Source organism: Diadema antillarum, unplaced genomic scaffold (assembly GCF_040938485.1).
Source record: "Diadema antillarum isolate AM-2024a unplaced genomic scaffold, OU_Dant_1.0 seq00000593_RagTag, whole genome shotgun sequence".
NCBI classification, from domain to species: Eukaryota; Metazoa; Echinodermata; class Echinoidea; order Diadematoida; family Diadematidae; genus Diadema; species Diadema antillarum.
The window spans coordinates 1,009,732-1,027,284 of record NW_027271524.1 but is presented as its reverse complement, the minus strand read 5'-3'; the positions used below and the strand labels follow the sequence as shown (position 1 = coordinate 1,027,284).

The 17,553-nt window shown below is 39.8% G+C and overlaps 1 protein-coding gene across 1 annotated transcript in view; it reads left to right on the top strand.

Moving 5' to 3' along the window:
* The first annotated feature begins 2,324 nt into the window (after window positions 1-2,324).
* The window catches only part of LOC139735721 (E3 ubiquitin-protein ligase RNF38-like), a 50,873-nt gene continuing 35,644 nt past the window's right edge, over window positions 2,325-17,553 (top strand). Inside the window, exon 1 of the mRNA XM_071646468.1 lies at window positions 2,325-3,229. The gene's annotated coding sequence lies outside the window, so the exon portion shown is untranslated. The remainder of the gene's footprint in view (window positions 3,230-17,553) is intronic.

The window sequence follows — 17,553 nt, the reverse complement described above, 5'->3', positions numbered from 1 at the left end:
ATAATTTGTGCTTTTTATTAGTCTTTAGATTTCAATTTGGGTAGGAATTAGTTGAATATCAAATATCTTTAAAAACAAAAAACAAATTTTGTCATAAATTGTATGTTCTACTCAAGTCACTTGATTTTACATGCAGTTTTAGTCTGATGAGTTCGTCTCTCTCTCTCTCTCGAGTCTTTGTTTATTGTGCGACAACATACATACAAATTTACATACACACACGTTCATACATGAAGCATACAGACAACATGCATACACCAAGTGCGAAGGACAACATGCTTGTTTATTCGTGGGATACTAAAAACATCCTGTATTGTGAAAAGTCTTTGTTGTTTTCTACTCAAGACAATAGGCACCTACATCCTAGCATTCTTTGTGTGCTGTGGGCTTCTTTTCTTCCATACCCGATATGTGACACAGATGATGGAAAAAAACAACAACACTTGTCTTTCATTATAGACTGTATTCATCTATTCATTTATCTGTTTGTTTTCTTTATATCATCCTGTAGGGTTGGCCCATTTAGTTATAAAGGTGCTCGGCAGTGTTACATGACTTCATACATTATGAAAATATGTGGAACATACAGTATGTACATGAGTTACACAATTTTCGTTTCCATAAACTTGGGAGTAAGTCAAACAATTATGTACATCTTCATAATATTGAATGCACATACACTTAAACATGCACATTTCCTTCTCAAATTAAGTCAAATCCTTAAGTTTTGCAATATTCTTTATTGTATGGAGGGATGTGCAATTCTGAATATTTCAAGAGAGTGCAATGTACAAGATTGCAGCAACATACAAGTGTATGTAAATGATTATCATTTATATTCATATACCAAATACATTCCATGTTTGTTTTTGTTTTGTTCCAGTTTTGTTTTGCTTTGCTTTGTTATGCTTCCCAGCCTTTCTCTCGGACCATTGCCAAAGGTATATGTGCAATATTCCTTGAACCCATTGAGCACAAGCTGATTTTGCTGTAGCATACATATCACTGAGACACCTGCCCGAGTATACTCAGGACTAGCCTTCAGTGGGTTAAGGAATATCGAGTGAAAAATCTCCTATTTTCACCCAGTGCATGATGAGGTTCTGCCTGGAGAACAGTGCGTGGTAGATCCCTCGTCTTGGCCTTTGCTAGTCAGGAGAAATAGACTGAAATCCACTTTCCGAGTGAACAGGATTAAATTTGCACTGGAAAAAATCCAATTAACATCCCACCAGCCCACCTCTCCCCACCCCCTCCCCTTTTTCCTCAAGCAACACCCCCCCCCCCCCCCCCCCATCCCCATCATCCGTGGTGTATGTTATTTTGGATGGAGAAGATGCTAAAAACGGAGAGCATGAGAGTTCTGTGAGTATCATTATGCCCTCTTGATCTATATAGAAATTCAATAAAGTTATTAAAAAAAAAGGTAGGAGGGAGGGGGAGATGAAGGGATGTACCCATGGGTAGGCCTATCCATGAAGGATGCATTGGAATGAATTAGGAGAAGGGGAAGAAAGGAAGATGGAGGAAGGGGTAATCGATTGGCTATAAAGGAGATGAAGCCTGTGTAGCGCAATGTTGTAAGGAAATGTATCAATTATGAGAAAGAGTTTATACATTTCAGTTTTTATTCTTGATTTGTGCAGGTGCTTATTTTTTTATCTCCCTGATTTTCTAGGAATAAAAAAATAATACAAAACATGAAGAAAGATATAAAACTGATAATAGAATACAATATGCAACACCTGGCAAAACATTCTTCTCTGTTAGACTACAAATGCTTGTAATTATTACAATATACTTCTCTTCCATGTACTGAACATGCCAAAATTGTCTTTTACTGTACCTTCATACATATCTTAGATGTATTTACATTTTACTTGTCTACTCATTGTGCTGAATTCACAAAAAAAAAAAACAAGAGAAAACAACACAAACAAATGTTTGAAAGAGTAAAATATGGTATAGACTTCTATATATTATGCCTACAGCTCAATTGATACTTCACATTATGTGATGATGGAATGTTGTGGGATGTCTGAGGTCCATGTGCTTTTTTTCATTTTTCTTACCATGTTGATTGATAGACATTGTAAAAGAGGGAGTGATAAAGTGGATGATGATCTCCCTGTATTTGACCTCCCCAACATTAGGGGTTGAGTATCATATTTGCTTCACAAGACCTTGTTTTTAATGATTTGTGATTTTTTGCAGATTTTACTTATACTTATTTATATCATTCATATGTATAATTATATATATCTATACTTATCTATATACTATTTATTTCTATATTAGAAATATATATACTAATGTAGATATAACAGAAGCAAAGACAACAGCCTTTTTTTTTCCTAGAATCTTCTCCCCTCTCTTGTTTTCTCTGCACATAGTATCTATTATATTATATGCAAGCAGTAGAAATACAAGTAACCTCACAACAAAGAAATGCAAAGGCCTCCCTCTATTGGGCAGAATAGGCTAAACTCCCTTTATGAAATGCTGCAACAGAAAACTACAGAAACATATGGCCTTTTTTTTCTGCTCTCTCGAAACGAGAAGTGATCCCCCCCCCTTCTCTTCTTTTGAGCGTGTGGTTGAGGGAGCGACGGCAGATCTGCACTAGCGCCACCGTAGTCCGCATGGCTGAACAGCAAAGGAAGAGAGAGCAAGGTAAATAGAGGGAGAAGGGAAGAGAGAGAGAGGGGAAGAGAGAGAATAGATGAGGAGACTGCAGAGCGTGGAATAAAGAGATAGGGAAAAACATGGTGTTTACTGATTCTGGCGCAGCGAGCCTCTAGCCAGTGCGTGTATGGAGGCAGAGAGCAAGACTCACAAACTGATGTAGCAACGGGCACCAGCTGCGAACATTCCCACAAGCCTATTGCCCAACCTTGGCTGGGTATCTCATCTGTGTACATATATTATATGTCTGTGTTCTATAACAGTGAGATACTGGAGAGAGACACTATTACCACGACTGCTTTCCATGCCATGTTTCTCCTGTGCGCTTTCTGAGGCTGGATGCGTGTCCCACACTGAACTTCCCTGATAGCGCGGGATCACGGGAGTTCGCTGGCAACAACACTGCACTGCGCAGAGAGCAGCCAGATTTCTACCCAACGACATTGTTGCCATCTTTCTAATCTATTGCTTCAACCTGCTTATCTTCCGTGTGGTGTCACAGGCTGCCGATCAACATACAGGAAAAAGTGGTAAATCCAAAGAGGTGAGCAGTGGTCTTCATTTTCTTTTTATCAAATTTCGGTTTCCCATCAGTCTCTGTGAAACTATGCCGAGAGAGAGAGAGGGGGAGAGAGGGTGCAAAACGCTCCATCGTACGGTGGCGCATTGTTTTGGCTAGATAGCTCCCTGGTCGTGTGTGTGTGTATGTGTGCACATGCGGCATGCCCGCCGTTCCATTGTTTACATCGAAAGCAAGAGGCTGCCATGCATTGGGCTGGGTGCATGCAGCCGTGGACCTTGATGCTGCTCACAACACTGCGGTGCCTAGCGAGCTGGCTGTCTCTATTGTGCTGAGTTGAGGGCATGGCATAACATAGCAGTGGCAATGGCTGTGAATGCAGCTCGCCTGCAAGTTGAAAGAAGGCATGGCCATGCAGGTATGGCGCTTGCCAGGAATGCAGGGTTATAAATACTGAGGGCTCCAGCTCTAAAAATGTAACCAGCAGAGAGTATATTGCATTGGCTTAGCAGCTGTTTGCAGTTCGTGATGAATTACAGTATGCGGCGAATCGGAAGGGAATCTCACCTTTGCTCTGGGACTGTGAAAGACATTCCAGTCATGCCCAGGGATCGGGAAGAGCTATGGTGCGTCCCATGCAGATACCTCCATCATTCCCACATATATGAATGAATGAAGGGAATGTTGTATGTGAGGGAATTGTGTTGCACATACCCTATGTAACAAAGGCGAGTCTTTTTAAAGTACCGTACATTTAAACCATGCTGTAGTATACTATTTGGTACACAAAGAGAGACGCATGAGGTCACCCATGCATGCAAATGAATTTTATATCACACATCCATATTTTTGCCTATTTATATAATTAGGGATACCAATAGGAGGAGGCATCAGTTCAAAATTTCACTTTAAAATATTTTCGAACTGGTTGAGCCTGAAACCAGCATAACACAGTGCTGGAATTCTTTATACGCCTTGCAAATTGACACCACGTAGCACCCTCGGTTCTCGCAAACATGTTGTTACGAAATCCCATGGAACCTTGTTTTTCTTGAGGTGAACATGTCGGTTTCTGAAGAGAAGTGACGTTCGAGGCGGCCAATGGCGGGGGTGGGAAGATTGTGTTTATATGGACAGTCATGGAGAAGATATTATTGTACACATCCTTTGCTTTATAGGAATCCCCACAGGTTCTAATGATGTTAATGAGCACACTTTTAGAAAACATAGAAAACAGTTAAATACATAAACTACCCTGACACTGGCTAAAATATCTTATTTTGGGGCCTCTGTTACAAAATGGAAGCCCTATATTATTTTGTGGTTTGTGGCAGATAGTTCTTTTGAGAGCAATTGGCTTTATTCAGATAATGGAAATGGTTGGAGGCATACCTTCAGATTCATATTTCTTCATCATATAATGAGGGAACGAATGGACATAGCAACAAAAAGTATGTAAGTTTAAAGAGGACCTTGAGTACGAAAAGTTCCAAAATAAGTATGAGGAATGAGCATTCTTTTAAGTGCATGCTAAAATTGAGATTTTTAGCAATTTGTCAAATGATTGCTCTCGTTTCGTTTTCATTTTTTTAGTCTAATGCAGTGCTTGTGATTGTGCAATCCTGTTTATTTTGGCATGAAAGAAACATCAAGCATTGTAGCGTGAATTTTAGTGTGAGCTATACAATCTTTGCAAATCTGGGCTTTACCTACGTATCGAAGGTTTGATGTCATATCAAGCTTGCCTGTTTGAAAAGTGCAGATTCTAATTTGGGCTTAATGTTCTCATTAAGCGGCTTTCACGAGAAATGCATTAACCTTGATTGCTTCTTGTCACATTGAAAAAAATTGTCATGAGGTTGTGCATTATTCACCAGTATCAAAAAGTTGCACACTAGTGGTATATGTGCACTGGATTATGCAATGCACACTGGATTATGCAATGCACACATCATGTTTCAAAATATTTGTCTAATTATCTGGCAACTTTTGGCACAGTTTTGACTTCTGGCAGTATGGGTGATTAGAGATTAATGAAGTGAAACCAGAGATGCTTATTAATGAGGACAAGTCCCGTGTATACTCGGGCAGGTATCTATGGGAAATGCATATTGTAGCAAAATCAGACCATCCTGATTGGGTTAATCATACAAAGTAGTTGTCAATCTAGAAACTTGGGTATAAAAGCAAATATTTCCCCAACATCTTTAATTTCATAATATTTGGCACAGGGCTACAGATCTGTATTGAAAGCAACAAATCCCTCCCATCCTTTTGTGTAAATCAGAGTAGTATCTAATCCACATCTCCAGTCTAAACACAACAGGTGGATTCGGGGTACAGCTGAATGTCTGTACGACTGGTACATGTAAGACCAAAGAGCAGTACAAAATTGAGGTTTAAATAGAGCTGAGAGTGAATAAGGCCTGGTAGACGGAGTATGAAAGAAAAAATGACTGAATGGTATAAGAATGCAGGATTAAGATGAGAAAGAAGACCTCAATTCTGTTTGGCGGTGTTGTGTTGCCGTAAGTATGCTCCTTGTCGAACAAGGTGGGGGTCAAGAGGAGTGTTCGTATGGGGGCGACTGGTGCGGGGGCATATAGGAGATCATAATCGTGTGCTACTATAATTGTGGCTCCCAAATATTTCTCGGATCACAGAGGCACAATGGTGCCCATTCATGCGGAAGAGTAACGACATCGACAACGTATCCTTACAGAGCATACCATTGCCCTGAATGTCAATGATGCAAGGTACTATAGTAAGTAGATCTAGAGGGCGTGAGAACATTTGCACTTCTCAGACTATTGCTCGTCTGCATTTTGGAAAGAGACGTCCGCAGGCCAAACCATCCGAGTCTTCACCCTGTGGTAGAAATTTGAGGTAGGGGCATCAGTATTGGTTCTCAAAACTTCATGCCAGATTTAGTCGGAATCATCAGCCCGAATGTTTTTGTTTTGACAAACCCAAATAGTTCATCGTGTGGAAAAAGACTGTATGATAGCGGAGTGATGATACATGGATGTGCTACATTTGCATACTATGGTTTTCACTACTGTGGAGTGCACCTTGTAATCTAGGGCTTCTGAGCCTGTGATTTTGGTTGAAGCTATTTCACGCTGCATTGACAATTACAGTTGAACCTCTCGTATCCGGACAAGTCGGGACCGGGGCTCATCCGGATAAGAGATTTGGCCGGATACGGGAGACTCAATGCTTTATACATGTACATATACATACACAGTACTGATGTAGCCCATTGTAGTACCGGAACCACATGTAGTAATGTGTATACTGCAACCTTTTCATTGTTACACTCAGTAACAGACCCAAAAAAAGAGGTTCGTGTTTGCAAGAATTTGGAAGGAAATTTGATGTAATGTATGTTAATCATGTTGGAAGTAATATTTAATTCATGTGTGTTTGTGTAGGAGTTCTCAAGGAGTTGGGAATCCCCCTTTCCTCCCGTAATTATTTTTAAAAAATCACGGCGAGATTGCGTCCGTATAACAGAGAGATCCGGATAAAGGGAGGCCGGATATTAAAGAGAGGTTCAACTGTATTAGTATGACCAGAGTCTGTGTCTTGATTTGTTTTTACTTCGTGTCTCAGATAAGATGGAAGGGAGGTCTCGCTGACTTTATTTATAGGCTGAAGATGATACGGTTTTAATAGATGTATGCTGTATTCATAAGCCACAGCAAACCCTGCCATTCAGGCACACGATGGTTTCAAGTATTTAAACACAGTCATTTCTGGTTTGTTTGTTGTTATTGTTTTTTTTTTTTTTTTACTTGAGATGTTATTATGTTGTATCAATAACCTTTTTGAGAAGGTTGTATTGTTTTCATTTTTGTTGATATTGAGTGAAGATTTTTTCTCGAGTAGAAGGTGAATGCTACCAAAATGCCATATTGTTAGTATTTATGAAAAATAACCCCCACCCCAGCATCAATATTCATATTTTGATCATTTATCAATGGATAGGAGATTAGTCATTTACAAAGCATTTCGAATTTGATAGAAGATGATCATAATATTCTTGATAAGAGCATGTCACACCACTGATGCAAATTCAAAATGCAATCTGGCTGAAGCTTCCTTTAATTCAGTGGAACATGTTTGACAGAAATATCGATCAATTGATTCTCAGGTGACCGACCAATTTGCCACATTTCAGAGCCACATTCATCTTTGCTGAGAATACCATTATTTCCTGAGCATCCCTTAGGTGATGTCATGCATGCAATAGTAGACAAGATTCATATTTGAATTCTGAGTTTACTTTTTGTCAGGCAAGGCCTACAGGTATGCTCCATCCTACGTCTGAATGCATGCTACATCATTTAAATTTTGCCCTTGGGCTTTGTGCAAGTCCAAGATTTAATACTGCAAATTCAGTAGACATTTCTGTACCAAAAACTGTAAAAGAAAATGACCGAACATGAGCATATCATACAATGCAAAAATGTTCCTGTACCATGCCCTTACTTTCAGACCAGTTAAACTTTAGTTTAAGATAGAAAGAATGACATTTTACAAGCACAACAGTGAATATTTGAGCAAAGTTGGATAAAGACTAAGTTATGAAATTGTGAAGTTTTGCTAATTTTCACAACTCCACAGCTCTTAAACAGTCAATATGAATATATGCAAATAGTGAGGTGATGTTGTCATTGCTTTACATCTTGCTGTATAGTTTTGTTTTGTTTTGTTGTTGTCTTTTTTTAGATGATATAGATCTAGAAGTCAATTGCTATAACAACTCATTTCATCTTTTAGTGTGCATCCCTAATGCTCTGTCATTGAAATGAATCATTGACATGAAATATCAATTTGAAATAATGCTACCAGTAGAGCAGTTTACCAAGAAACTGCAGGATCTAGCTTTTCCTTTAATGAAATATTTTGATGTTAAAAATGTTTGTTTGTTTGTTTGTTGTTGTTGTTTTGTTTTTTTTTTCCTGGCAGAAAAGTGCAGTCTGCACATTTAAGGAAGGACAGCCTGTGTAAAACATAGTGCTCTTTAACATTTAATTCATCTTTGTCATTAATACAAAAATGCTGTAAAGCTTGCAACATGAACATCCAAAATAGTACAATGGCACGGGGATGCATTTCATCCATTCTCGCACATGCATTATTCATTAGTATATGCCTACCGGAAGAAACTGGTGTATGAAATGTATCAACTGCAAACAAGATGTCGAAGAGATCAGATTCAAATCAAATTGCTGCTGACTTATTCCAGCGTTGGGAGCGTGTACACGAGCGAGCGAACGAAACCGAGTTGATACATGGAAAGTGCAGGCTAATGCAAACTGTAGGGGTCAATCTTCTCTTTTCTTTTTTCTTTTTTTTTTCTATTTCCTGCCGCGCAGTGCGCCAAATCAGGCGTAGGGGTCAGCGGGTCATGTTGAGGTCGCATTCATGCCAGCAAGCCAGGGCTAAATTCTTGAGCAGCACAATGGAAGAGGATCTGCTAGAGTCAGCCTCGCTTTGGCACTGTGTACAGGAAGAATAGAAAAGACCCCTACAAAAATAACCCACGAAAAAAAAAAACAAGACTACAAACACAGAAAAAAATTGTTTCTGATGCACATCAAGAATGCTTTAGACTTACAAAAATTGGTAAATCTGTAGGCCTATAGTTTTCATAGCAATGGCACTGAGCTGTATGATATCAGTGCCTGTGACAAATTAAGTGCAAATACAAGTAGCATTATTTAGCAATGCCTCTTTGCTCTGTCACTTTTCTTAGATGTTAAATGGAATCACCAGCTATTACCCCCCCCCCCCATACTTTTTCTCTTCATAAGTTCATTAAAACTTACCACAAACAGAGCTACTTTGAATAAGATCAGCAGTAGGTTCACTGTGTGTGGATGCATTGCCAGTGAAATTTCAGGCAAATGGAGGAGAATTGTGACACTATAACATGACCTGTTTACCATGTTGGATGTTAGATACAAATATTTGTCTTTTTCTTGTGTCTTGTGATGTGTGCACCAAATGACCTCCACTCTTTATTTGTGACAATGCATGATCACCCTTACACAAAGAGAAAAAAAAAGAATAATGTTTGTGATCAAGGTTCTTGCCCTTGGCAGTCATGAACTCACATTACAAAACAAAAACAACTTTTCTACGTATTTGGGCAAAACATCTCTCAAAATGTGCATGATATACTTGCCCAAACAATTAAGCTGAATGAGTGTAATAGATGTTAAGCTGTTGCATACCCATTACAGAGCATTGTGTCACATTTTTGTCCAAATTATTTGTTTGGTCATTTCTCCATCTGAGAAGATGGCTGGATAGCCCATATTCAGCTGCACTAGCTGGTCTTCCATGGGGTCCAGTTGGATGTCAGACAGACCACTTCACCAGGTTGTGCACCCTGCTCTTTGCAATGAATGAATGAAGTGGGATTTTTTATGTGCATGAGTTGTGACTCTCTCAATCACACATGTTTGATACATATTAACATAATGAAAGAATGAGATTGAAAAACAGAATCCAGTGAAGGATGCGGTGAAATTAGACCCCCAAAAGTAGTGAGTTATGTAACCCTTTAATTGTTGTCTCTATGATTTAGGCAACAGTGTATGCAAATTGGAGTAGGCCATGATATCATGACCATACAAGTCTCTGTTTGTTTTGTAAACAAATATTAACTAAATCCACATTTGGAAAATGCAATTGTATGGATCATATGTGTTGATTTCATTCTAGAGTTGGAATGATTTAGTATTGATGACTTTTCAGTGGTATGCATTTGTGATTGTAGGTGTAGGCCTATATACCAATTATTTTGTTTCTGTTTGTGGTAGGGACATCATATGTGTTCAAACTTACAGGAGGAGAATTGAGAAGCTACAGTGTATAATCACTTTATTACCTCCGCCAAGGGGGGAGGTTATTTTTGCAATGAAATATGCACTGCTCAAGATATGTCTGACTTGACTCTTCATAAATCTGATATGAATTAAACATGGTGTTAGGTTTCTGTCAGGACATTATGAAAAATATGTGCCACTTGCCGGATTGGGCATGTGGGCATGGCCTCATACTTCCAAGAAGGCAAGTACACATTTATTCTACTTGTCCCACAGTTATATTGAGTTGCCCTGGGCTAGGAGGGAAGTATAGGTGTTTTGTGCCCCAAAAGAGGGACATGATGCTGAACTGGGCAAGTACTGTATGTGTACACTGTACACGGAACATGCCCTGCAGTATTGGCTGACTACTGTAAAACAAGGAATGTTCGCGAACATTTTAATTTCACGAATTTCACGAGTGGCAGCATTCACGAAATTAAAATGCACGCGAAAGTTCTTGCCTACACAATGTACATTGGATGCCAGTGATAAGTCACCAAAATTTCATGCAGCGAGAAAGGACGTCGGTTCCAATTTGCGAAATTTTCATGCCGTGAATATATCGTGTTTTACAGTATCAGCTGATTTCATGACAGTAGGCATGTATACTGCTGATTTGCTGAGACACCCTGTACTTTGTCCTGGCCGTGCCAGTTGAGGTGAACCCAACAACAAATGAGTTTTGCAGAGAGGCAAGTTCAGAATCCCCCCCCCCCCCCTCGCTTTCTCTCCTTTTCTCTCTCCCTCTGTCTCTCACTCTCTGCTGGCCAGCTCTCACGCTGGTAGCAGATTAAAGGCATTATTTACCATTCATTTGCAGATGAAACAAAAATTCACCTTTTTAGTGCTTCAAAATAGTTCTAAAATGTGAGTTGGGGGATAGAAACAAACCACTGTAAAAATTCGAATCCGTATGATTGATGTTAAAAGGATCGTATAGTTATGGTTGAGACCTAATTTCAGGTTTCTAACATTTTTGGTGAGATAATGAGAAACTTCTTATGAAATATGAAAGAGCATGTAATTCTATGAGGAATTAAACATTTATTTGATGAAAAATTGGTTTTGAAATGGCTGAGATATCCAAAAGAGAGCAATTCTAATAAAGTGTGGGACCCACACTTTATTACGATCACTTTGTTTTACCTTGTTTTTGGATGTTTCAGTCATTCCAAACCTGATTTTCATCAAATAAACTTTTGAATTCCTCTTAAAATGGTATGCTCTGTACTATATCATTTAAGTGTTTTCTTGGTATCTCACAAAAAGTTAACAGCCCAATTCTCATCTCCACCAATACTGTACCATCCCTTAAAGCATTGTTAAATACACAAAATGTGAACAATAGTTATAATAAAAATGTTTCCAGACTAAACCATGTACAGCTATGGTTTGTTGAGAAAAATACTGATATTTCCTTATAGGCTTTATTGCAAAATGTTTATGTTGTAGGATGTTTTGTGATATAACAGACCTACACATATGCATCAAGTGTGATATCTTGAAGAACATTTTTTTAAATCACTGCTACCAAAGGTAAACATGACCTTTAAAGGCATTATTTACGATTTGCAGATGAAACAAAAATCCAGCTTTATTGCTTCAAAATAATTCAATAAATGCGAGTTATGGATAGAAACAATCAATGTAAAAAACGTTGATCTGTATAATGAATGTTAAGTATTGTTAGATATACAAAATATGAGCAGTAGTTATGATAAAATTGTTTTCTAGAATACACCGTCTGCAGATATGGTTTATTGAGAGAAATGCTGATATCTCTGTGTATTTTAGGCTTTTTGTAAAATTTGGTGTATGGTAGGATGTTTTGTGATACAACTGATCTACACATATGCATCAAATGTGATAACTCGAACATTTTATAAATCACTGCTCGCAACGGTAAACAATACTTTTAAGAATAAAAAAGATGAAAAAAAAAAGCAACAGAGAGAAAGAAGGAACTAGATTCTCGTAGAGAAGACTACTAGATGGATGGCATTTATAAGACAAGTGAAGTAGAATGAACACCAATGTTGAAAGGTCTATTCTAATGTTAAAGGTCATATTGTATGTGCATTCTTTTTTTTTTTTGGGGGGGGGGGGGAGACATGGGGCATTTACGGTTGGCATGAGTAAAAGATGCATCACTTGAAACATTTTTTTTTTTTGGGGGGGGGGGGGGAGAAGGAAATTTAGTGTGCATTCACTGTTATGCTCTGATGTCATAGTTACATGTGTTGATAGCAGGGAGGCCATCAATATTTACACTATGCTAATTGCTTGGTTCGTCATGCCTTCCTTCCTATGGGCGTCACAGGTGTTCATAATGTCAGCTGGTCTATTAGTCCATCTGTATGCCCCAGATCTACTAGTATAGTTTCATTTATGCTCTCCTGGGCAAAGTTTATTTGCCAACAACAACAAAGTGCTTGCCTAGGCCTTACCTTTGCTTATGCCAGACATAGCAACAAACAAACAAACAAACAAACAAACAAGCAAACAAACAAATAGACAGACTCTATGTATGAATATTTACAACTGTACATCAAACAGGCAAGAGGATCTCCATGTGGAAGTCACAAAATATGATAAACATGATTTATTCTGAAAGAAGCACTTAGATATATTTCTAGGAATGGAGGAAAGGGAGAAAGAATCTGAGATTTGCACTATCAGGGAGAGAACTGCGGCTGCCGTACACCACTCCTGCTTATAGTTGATCTGACTCTATTAGAGTAATATGGTGTCTGTGTATCATTTGCGTGTTATCATAGTGAAGGAGACACCATGCATCACAGGGACCATCCAGCTAGGACATCTTGGGCATGGTTTACGGCAAAGTTGGATGGACATTTGATAAAGGCATTGTGCTAATTATAATGGTGAAAGCATAACTGTGTGCCTGCAGGTCTTGTCCCTTTTTCCTTTCCTCCGAACAGCCCCCTCGTGTGTCGGATAGGAAGCGGCAACCTCCAGCCATCGTGCCCCATTAGATCGTGGACACCGGTCCACTGAGATCGGTATGCCAGCAACGTGGAGACAAATCTCTTCCCTGAATCCATGCCCCATTCATACTGACGCTTGGGTCTGGACTCTGGTTAGGTCTTGCCAAGAATGTGAATGCCCCTCGATCATCTAGGTCTGGGCCACTTGATGCTCAGCTGATGTATCCCAAGAGGTACAGGCTTGTAGTTGATGCCTGGCCCAGTGCAAGCCACATCTAGAGTTGTGGTGTTCAACCAGAAAACTCCTATCAGCTCATGTAAGGCAATATCAGCCTTGGCTTTTTTCCCTGTCAACATGTCAACATGTAAAAGATGAAGCGTAGATCGACTTCCAGTATTAAGTGAGTGTCAGTACCGTGTCAGCGGGTCACCTCAGCATCACCGTGTCTTCGCTCCTATTTCCTGACCATCCTCATTCTCTTCCCCTCCCCCATATTTCTTAAAAATTGACACGTCTCCAAGGCATGTTCCCAGGTATCATATTTCCATGGCAACAGCTAAAACAGAGGTCAAGTGTGAGTAAATTTTTTTTCTGCTCTGGACTGGTCACTCTACATCCAAGAACTCTTGATGTACAGTTACAGGAGATTTGATGTCATAGGAATATTGTACGAGTGACCTTACTCCATAGCAGTGAGAAAGACTACTTGCCCCCCTCAGCATGTCACAGGCCTTAAATGCAAGGAAGTCTGGGTACAGCGAGGTCGATGCAACAAGAATCCGCTTTTGAGAAGGTAAATCGTTGGGTCCCTGAACTAACTTTGATGTGATAGCCTATGGGAATTCAGAGTTTCTTTCATTGTTAGATAAATTTTGGGCCAAAAACACACACAAAGAAGATGAAAGAAGAATTTTTGCCGAAACAAGAAAGAAACGTAAAGGCCCTGAACCAGACAATGTGCAAAATCATGTGACGTGCCGAAATCAGCAAACTTTTCTTGAATAATCACTCTCCATAATACCTGTCAGCATTGTCATTATGTGCTTGTAATAAATGGAGACTGCCCCAGTGATGAGCACCACATGGGCCTATATGTGTGCTCCGTATTTTAATAGCTGAGCTCAATAGGCTTAGTGGATAAGAATGTAATGAAAAGCAGGTCTTTTCTGTGACATACTTTGTAAAACGTATTAACAGAGAATAATAGATTTTTTTTTCTTTTTTGTGAGAATTCTCTCAGGACTTTCCTGTTGGATTTCCGACTTTGCTGTTCATCAATATTGTGGTGTGCTAGTAATACAGTGTACATTTATGGCTGTGTTCCAAGTGTACAGATACAACGAGCATCTGGATATCTTGGAGTAAATTAGACAGGCCCGACGTCCTCGTTACAGCTTGAGTCACGCTGCAAATGTGGAGAGAGGTTTCTGTGTGTATGCATGAGAATAATTCTCAGCAGAAGTGTGAATTTTTGCAGATATTTTTTGCCAGAATGATTCTTTTGTAAATTTTCATCGACACTGCCTCTCATCGAGACAACAATTATCCTCCAGAGATCTGAAGTCACCAAGACTTGCACAGTACTCACAGACCTCAGAAGGCTTGTGCAGTACACATGACCACTGTTGAAGAGGGCCTTTGGAGAGTAGTTCTGATTTCCGGAGATTTGTGAGCATGAATTTCATCGTTCAGACTGTACTGATTGGACATTGATTGTCGAACACAAATACCTGATAGGGATGTCACGTAGCATACGAGTAGCAAGTGGAACCTGAGTTTGACAAAGCAGCTTTACTGTGTACCTGGTGTATGTTTCTTGCCAGGGGTTGATTGTTTTTATTGAGTATCTCTCCATACTGGGTTGAATTTTTGATTCATTCTATGGAGGTGAAATTTGTTTGTATTGTATCAACTTTTTGGAAAACATCAGCTACTGGCTCTCCCATGTTTGCAATCCTTTTTTTTTTTTTTTTTTAATTCGACAACCTCCCTCTGTTCCTCATTCCTGTTTCTGGAGGGCAGACAGGGCAAAATTTCTTGCGGCAATTCAACTTGCAAATGTGGGGAAGGTGGAAGTTGAGTGGGTGCCTTGGCCCCTCCCATCCCATTTATCTCCCTGGCCTGGGGTTATCCCCAGGGACCCATCCTTGGGCCACGGCTGTAACCCGCCCTCCCATTCACAGGAATCCCGATTAAGTGTGAGGGAGGCGAGTCATTTGAGGGGCTAATCGGCTGGGAGGGCTCTCGTGCGCCCTCTTGTAATCAGGCTGATCCCTCTTGAATCCTGGCCTGTGTCTTGTGAGGTGGCTGCCATGAGGTGACGAGGAGAGAGAGAGAGCGGAGTCCAATTATGAGCTCTCGCTGGCTGGCCGACAAAGAGCCACGAGCAGGCAAAAGGGGCTGACGGGAGAGGATGGAGGAAGCCCTCCCTGCTGAGGAATGATTCAGCTCTAGCCATCTGTCCAGAAATTTTAAACTGGCCAATCACAGCACGCCGTGCTCCGTAATTGAATGTCATGCTCGAGGTATTCCAGCCCCCCTGTACAAAATGTCGTGGATGTCCGTGCAGCATATTTGGCTGGCAGGCTTCGAACTGATTATACTGACTCGTGAAGGAAATACAGTATTCCGCAGTCATGATTATGTGATGCGTGCACAGTGAGATGACACTGAACGTGATTTTCAGCTAAATGGTGTGTCATCAGACCCACAATGGATAAGTCCTGAAAACTGACCTTCCTCCTCCAAACTCTCTTCCTACATTTTTCTGTTCTGTCTGTGACTCAATTTTGTATCCTCTTCCCCCTGACAAAAATGAAGGAAAATAACCCAAAACAAAATAAAGATAAAAACAAATATTAACCATACCAGACAACTTTTGAGCATTTAAATTCTTAGGATCCTGATCAACTTCAACATAGCAAAGAATGATACAGTGCATGATATTAGTGTCAGTGATGTGTCCATCGCTAAAATAAAGTGTTGAATCTACGTGTACGCAACTTGCAATCGTGTAGAGTCCAGTGCAATGAACTCTTGTGGGTTGTGTGATTATGCTGATACTCACTGTTGGGAGCTGCGGAGCACTATGGTAGAGATTCATAAGCCTGGATATATCAAAAGTGCAGCGCTAGTGTGATAAACAATCTGATCTGTACGTGTGTCGTTGTGCAAGTCATTCGGATGAAGCTGACATGGGATAAAATGTCCTCCCTGTTGGCAGAGCCTGCGAACATGGACGGACTCCATGATACGAATAAAGCTGTCATGTCAGTAAACTCCCGCAAAATATTTGATCAATTTCCTGCCACAGATAATACGTTTTCCCTCCCGCGTTTGGATCCCATATCTGCCGCGATGATTCATGCAGTGTGCAGCACGCAAGTTATTGCCCTTTCACTCACAGCTCCTTCTCACTCACCCCCCCCCCCCCCACCATCATCTACTCGCATCTCCCACAGACTTTGATATTACCCAGAGTTAATGAGATGCAAATGATGTGCATGATGAAGTCATGTGACATGCATGTACCAATGGCGCATTATCCAGCTGTTCTTTCCATTCCGCTCTTGGGGTTAAAACTATTTTCCACGCATCTCTGTGCTGGGCTCTTTCTTTCAACATCACTCTCAGTATTGCCATCCCTGTCATTTTTTTTGTTTTTCTTTCATTTTTTTTTTCCAGTTTCTGTAATAACGAGAAGTGTTCCGCAACCATGGGAAAGGAAAGGAAGGCCAGCCATTCATATGTCACAGCTTCCCTGCTGCAGATGCTGTGAAACAAATGATTTCTGCGTGCACCTTCGTGAATTTCGCGACGAACCAAGATTCGCGAATATAAAATGCATGCAAAAGTGTTTGCCAGCGTAATGCACTGAATGCCCGTGGCGATTCCCGAAACTTTCATGCTGCGAATGTTTCTGGTTATATAGTATCATTTGGATGCAGTGACATGGTACTGTTACTTTAGTTGTGGTATGTTAAATCAAAAAGGAAATGAAGATATTCTAGGCTCAATAGCAATAGCATTGACAAGCGTTACAAAGGATATTTCACAATCCTCTAAACCTCTCTTGAGTCATCAAATATTATTCCATAGGCATACAAATCTGTGCTTTAAGACTTTTATCAAAATCGAAAATTTTAATCTTCTAGTTATAAAAAAGAAATCCAATAGATTTGTGAATCTTGATACTGAATGAAATGAATATGTGATGAATATCCAGGTACAAAACAAGATTTAAATCAATATAATTTAGTACTGAATAACCATGATGTGATAAATGTGTATGTCTTTTCATTAAAAAAAATGGTCATGTGTCTCTTCCTAACCCTTGGCATTGCGATTCTGGATTGTACTTATCTCATGAAGGAGGAAATATTCATTCGAGTTGAAACTGCTTTGAGTGCAAAAAGAAAAGATGAACCTGCCTCAAGCATTTTGTATGAGTGTGTGTATGTGAAGGATTAATATTATCTGTTTCTCACATGAGTTTTAGCAGCATTAAAACCTTGA